The 6,457-nt window shown below is 42.8% G+C and overlaps 1 non-coding gene across 1 annotated transcript; it reads left to right on the top strand.

Moving 5' to 3' along the window:
* Positions 1-5,978: 5,978 nt before the first annotated feature.
* On the top strand, positions 5,979-6,086 carry LOC112732157 (small nucleolar RNA R71). The gene has a single exon (XR_003167894.1). It is a non-coding gene; the product is annotated as a small nucleolar RNA R71 (small nucleolar RNA).
* The last annotated feature ends 371 nt before the right edge of the window (positions 6,087-6,457 follow it).

Here is a 6,457-nt window from a genome sequence, read left to right as displayed (position 1 = left end):
AATGCCATATGGGCTTTTTCACAAACACATAGCATGCATGGTGAAATAATGTATGGAAAGTATTAAATTGAACATGCAAGTAACCCTTTAAAAAGTAATATATAATTGCCAAACAAATTTAGAACAATCCACAAGCATATAATGAGAAATAATGACTCAAATAAATTTCTAATACCAAGTAAAAAGGAAGAAAATATGAATAATGAAAGTAAAAAGATAAGATAAAAAGAAAAATAGAAAAGTAAGGAGAGAAGAAGAAAAAAAACCTTGTTAATGGGGGAGAGAGAGAGAGAGTGGGGGTGTAAAAAAAGTGAGAAAGAAGGAAGAAGGAGGAAGGAAGAAGGGAGGAGGAAAAAGACAAAATACGTTTGAGGAGAAAAGGATAAGATAAGTGGCAAATCAGGGAAGCTCTGCGGCGTAATCGACGCGGTCGCGTGGGGCACGCGGTCGCGCGACTTGCGTTGATACTGATTGACGCGGTCGCGTCGGTCACGCGGTCACGTGACCCGTTTTATGCCACTGGCGCGAGGGCAGCCTCGCACTCGCACAACTCTCTGTTCAAAATCATTGATTGCCAAATATTGGGTGACGCGATCGCATGGGGCATGCGATCGCGTGAGTGGCCATTAGAAGGATATCACGCGGTCGCGTCGATCACGCGGCCGCATGGGAAGGATTGTGTGTTCAGCACCAATCCAGCACCACTCTAGCACAACCTTCGGTCGTGCACCCTTTTAACGTCGAATTCTAGGGCATGCGGCCGCGTGGGTCACGCGGTCGCGTGGGAGGCCAATGTTCCCATGTGACGCGGGCGCGTCGGCGATGCGGCCGCGTGGGGGCAATTTGTGCCATTGGCACGCCTCCAGCCACACTCCTGCGTGACTCTCTGTTTGTTTTTTTTTTTATTTTCTCCCATCTCCTTGCGACGCGGACGCGTCAATGATGCGGTCGCATCGCGTAACCCCTTTTTTTCATTTAAAATTAAAAATAAAAGTATGTAAATGCAAATGCACGAAATGTACTAATAAAGAGAAGAGTTATTAAATTGAAAAAACTAAAAATAATGAAAAGAATGATCATACCATGGTGGGTTGTCTCCCACCTAGCACTTTGCTTTAACGTCCGTAAGTTGGACGCTCCATTAGCTCAATCTTCGGCTATGTGAGGATCTTCCAAGAGGAAGATCTCGAGCTCCTTATTTTTCTGCATCCTCTCTCCATGGTACAGCTTTAAACAATGTCCATTAACTTTGATAAGTTCAGTGCTTGAAGGATGGCTTAGGTGATAAACTCCGTACGGTTCGGCCTTCTCTACTCTGTATGGACCATCCCATCTTGATCTCAACTTGTCTGGCATGAGTCTCAGTTGAGATTTGTAAAGGAGGACTAAGTCCCCAGGTTAGAACTCTTTTCTCTTAATGTGCTGATCATGTACAGCCTTCATCTTCTCCTTGTATAGTCTTGAATTCTCATAAGCTTCTAGGCGAAGGCTTTCCAATTCTTGCAGTTGCAATTTCCTTTCAGCTCCGGCTTCCTCAATTCCCATGTTGCACTCCTTTACTGCCCAAAAGGCTTTGTGCTCGACTTCAACAGGGAGATGACAAGCTTTTCCATAGATTAAGCGGAAAGGACTCATCCCAATGGGTGTCTTGTATGCGGTTCTGTACGCCCAAAGTGCATCTTGTAGCCTGGTGCTCCAATCTCTTCTATGAGGTTTGACTATCTTCTGCAAGATACGCTTTATCTCTCTTTTTGACACCTCAGCTTGCCCATTAGTCTGAGGATGGTAGGCTGTTGCAACCTTATGAATTATTCCATGCTTCTTCACTAATCCTGTTAGTCTCCTGTTACAAAAATGGGTGCCTTGATCGCTCACGATTGCTCGTGGTGATCCAAAGCGACAAATAATGTGGTTTCTCACAAAGGAAACAACAGTGTTAGCATCATCAGTGCGGGTAGGAATTGCTTCCACCCATTTGGAAACATAATCCACAGCTAACAATATATAAAAGTAACCATTAGAATTTGGAAATGGACCCATGAAGTCAATGCCCCAAACGTAAAAAATTTCACAGAAAAGCATAATTTGTTGAGGCATTTCATCCCTCCTGGATATATTACCAAATTTTTGGCATGGGAAACAAGATTTACAAAATTCAGCAGCGTCTCTAAAAAGTGTAGGCCACCAGAATCCACAGTCTAAGATTTTTCTAGCTGTTCTTTGAGGGCCAAAATGTCCACCACTCTCAGATGAGTGACAGGCCTCTAAGATGGACTGAAATTCTGATTGAGGCACACACCGTCTAATTACCTAGTCAGCACCACATCTCCATAATTATGGGTCATCCCATATATAATATTTAGACTCGCTTTTCAGCTTGTCTCTTTGATGCTTAGAAAATTTTGGAGAAAAAGTGCGGCTAACTAGATAATTAGCTACAGGTGCATACCAAGGGACTACCTGAGATACTGCTTACAAGTTATCAAATGGGAAATTATGAGCTATAGGAGTGGGGTCATCTGAAATGTGCTCAAGGTGACTCAAGTGGTCTACCACTAAATTCTGGTTACCACTCCTATCCTTAATTTCTAAATCAAATTCTTGTAATAGCAGTATCCAACGTATAAGCCTTAGTTTGGACTCCTTTTTAGCTAATAGATACTTTAGAGCTGCGTGGTCCGAGTACACTACTACCTTCGTACCAAGTAAATAGGCTCGGAATTTATCCAGAGCAAAAACAATAGCAAGAAGCTCTTTCTCAGTAGTAGTGTAATTGGATTGTGCTGCATCTAGAGTTTTAGACGCATAAGCAATAACAAAAGGATCCTTACCTTCACACTGAGCCAATGCTGCTCCTACTGCATGGTTGGAAGCGTCGCACATTATTTCGAATGGCTGGCTCCAGTCTGGTCCTCTCACAATTGGAGCTTGAGTCAGGGCGGTTTTCAGCTTATCAAACGCTTGTTTGCAATCTTCACTGAACTCGAACTCAATATCCTTCTACAATAGTCTGGATAAGGGAAGTGCTACCTTACTGAAGTCCTTAATAAATCTCCTGTAAAAACTTGCACGGCCAAGGAACGAGCGGACTTCCCTCACAGAAGAGAGGTAAGGTAAACTAGAAATAACATCCACCTTTGCTGGATCTACAGAAATGCCAGTATTAGACACAACATGTCCTAGTACAATCCCTTGTTTAACTATAAAGTGACATTTTTCAAAATTTAATACGAGGTTTGTACTGACACATCTATCTAATACTCTAGATAATCCATCTAAGCAAAGGCTAAAGGAATCGCCATAAACACTAAAATCATCCGTAAAAACTTCCACACAGTCCTCAATAAGATAAGAGAAAAGACTCATCATGCACCTTTGGAAAGTAGCTGGTGCATTGCACAAGCCAAAGGGCATTCTCTTGTAAGCATAAGTCCCAAAAGGACATGTAAAAGTAGTCTTTTCCTGATCCTCAGGAGCTATATGAATCTGGAAATAACCTGTGTAACCATCTAGAAAACAATAATGTGATTTACCTGACAGGCGATCCAGCATTTGATCAATGAATGGAAGAGGATAGTGATCCTTACGGGTTGCTTGGTTGAGGCGTCTGTAGTCAATGCAGACCCTCCAAGCGTTCTATACTCTGGTTGTTATGAGTTCTCCATGCTCATTCTTCACTGTAGTGACTCCAGACTTCTTTGGTACTACTTGTACTGGGCTTACCCATTCACTGTCTGAGATGGGATAGATGATATCTGCCTCCAGTAGTCTGGTCACTTTCTTTTTGACAACCTCTAAGATAGTGGGGTTCAGTCTTCTCTGGGGTTGACGAACGGGCCTTGCTCCCTCTTTTAAAAATATTCTGTGCTCACATACTTGAGGGTTGATGCCCACTATATCTGCCAAACTCCACCCAATTGCCTTCTTGTGCTTCCTCAGCACACTTAGTAACTGCTCTTCTTGTTGAGAAGTGAGTTCCCTTGCAATGATAACTGGACACTTTTGCTTGTCCTCAAGGTAAGCATATTTGAGGTGTGGAGGAAGGGGTTTCAAGTCTAACTTCTGATCATGGTCAGGCTCTGGGTTGTCTGGAGCTAGTAACAATGGTAAAGCACTGTCATTGTCCTCTGAGAATGTCCCCACACTTGGACCTTGTCCTGTGTGCTTCTCCTCTAATTCCTCCTGGTGAACTTCAGCTACAGTTTCATCTATGATGTCACACTGGAAGATAGAATGATCTTCTGGAGGGTGCTTCATAACTCCATTCAGGTTGAAACTTACTAATCGACCATCTATTTCAAAAGAGTATGTTCCTGAAAAAGCATCCAATTTGAACTTTGATGTCTTCAGGAAAGGTCTTCCAAGTAGGATTGATGATGGCTTCTCTGAGTCATTTTGGGGCATCTCCAGAATATAAAAATCAATGGGGAATGTGAGTCCCTTAATGCCCACTAATACATCTTCAGCAACTCCAACCACTGTAATAATGCTCTTATCTGCTAACACAAAATGAGCTGCCGACCTTTTTAAAGGAGGGAGCCTCAAAATATCATATATAAACAAAGGCATTATACTCACACATGCTCCTAAATCACACATGCAGTCAGAAATTATCACACCACCAATAGTACAATTAACTATACAAGGACCTGGGTCACTACACTTTTCAGGTAAACCTCCCATTAAAGCAGATATGGAACTACCTAAAGGAATAGTTTCTAATTCAATAATTTTGTCTTTATGTATACATAAATCTTTTAGAAACTTTGCATATTTAGGTACCTGTTGAATAACATCAAAAAGAGGAACAGTTACCTCAACCTTTTTGAATATCTCTACCATTTTAGGATCAGGTTCCAGCTGCTTCCTGGGCTTCCTTGCAAGTTGTGGAAATGGGATAGGAGTGGTGTCTTCTGCAGTATCTGTGCCCTGTGGTGCTTCCTTCTGTAGTTGAACTTCTTTTTTTTTCAGCTATATCCTGTATGTCCTCTTCCTCTTCAACATCTTCTATTTCCACTACCTCTTCAGCTGAGGCGTGTTCTGGTAGGCTTGGCTCTTCCTGATTCCTCTCCTGCAGTGTGGTTCCGGACCTTAGGGTGATGGCATTAATGCCACTCTTGGGATTGGGTAATGGTTGAGAGGGGATTCCACTGGAGCTCAAAGGCTGGTTATTGGAGTTATTCATTGATCCAATTTGTGAGACAAGAGCTTGCAGAGTAGCGTTCAGACCATTTAGAGTGGCATTAATGTTATTTTCCATGGTCTGTTGTCTCCGATCAATGGATTGTAGTAAATCATCATTAGAAGATGAGGAAGGATAAGTAATTTTAGAGGTCTGCTGTTGGGTATTCTGTGGTCCTTGGGATTGTCTTAGGTGAGGCACTCTATAAGGCTGGTTCTGGTTCTGCTGCCTGTTGTTGTTATTATTCCACCTCTGATTTCCCTGATTGTCTCTGCCTCATCTGTTGTTGTTGTCCCTCTAATTCTGGTTAGAATTGTTCTGCCATCCATGGTTGTAATTGCCACTTTGATTGTACCCTTGGTTGGGGCGATCATAGTAGTTATGAGAGGCTGCCACGGTGTTGTCTTCCTGCTGGAGCTGCGGATATTCATCAGTATAGTGGCTATAATCAGCACAGATTCCGCAAACTCTCTGTGGGACTAACTGTTGGTTTTGCTGTGGTGGAGAAGGTTGAGCTTGTTGAACTTGTTGTTGATTCAATTGCATCTGCTTCAGCAAGTTGGTCATTTCACAGATACTCTGAGTCAGAGCAGCAGTCTCTCTGCTAGAGGATACTTCTGCAATGACTTTTGAACGGCCTTGTTTCTGCCTGTGATTCAGCTAAGTCGATGATCAATTGCCATGCCTCGTCAGTGGTCTTGTACTTTTTCATAGACCCATTGCTAGCACTTTCCAATGTGGTCTTATCTTGGGGCCTCATGCCCTGTGTGATGTAACCGAGTAACACTATCTTGTCAATCATATGGTGGGGGCATGCTTCCAGAAGATTATTGAAGCGCTCCCAGGATTCATAGAGAGTCTCACATTCATCTTGAACTATCATGGAAATGTCTTTCCTCAGTTTATCAGTAACTTCAGCTGGAAAGAATTTTTCCAAGAATTCTCTTCTCAGTGTATCCCAGTTGGATATAGTTGCTGCTGGTTGAGTGTAGTACCACTCTCTTGACTTCCCCTCAAGAGAAAACGGGAAAGCTTTCAGCAAAATTGAAGTTTCATCTGCACCATCACGCCTGACAGTAGAACAGGCTGCTTGAAAATCCCTCAGGTGCTTGATAGGCTCTTGAGCAGGCAAGCCATGAAACTTGGGCATCAAATTGAGCAGTGCGGTCTTTATTTCAAAGTATGTAGCCACCGCTGGGTGATGCGCTTGAAATGGTTGCATTGTAAAATCAGGGGCTCCAGCCTCCTGAATAGTAACTCTCCTAGCTGCTGCCA

Source organism: Arachis hypogaea, chromosome 12, assembly GCF_003086295.3.
Source record: "Arachis hypogaea cultivar Tifrunner chromosome 12, arahy.Tifrunner.gnm2.J5K5, whole genome shotgun sequence".
Lineage (NCBI taxonomy): Eukaryota > Viridiplantae > Streptophyta > Magnoliopsida > Fabales > Fabaceae > Arachis > Arachis hypogaea.
The sequence above is the reverse complement of the archived record's forward strand: the minus strand, read 5'-3'. Positions and strand labels throughout refer to the sequence as shown.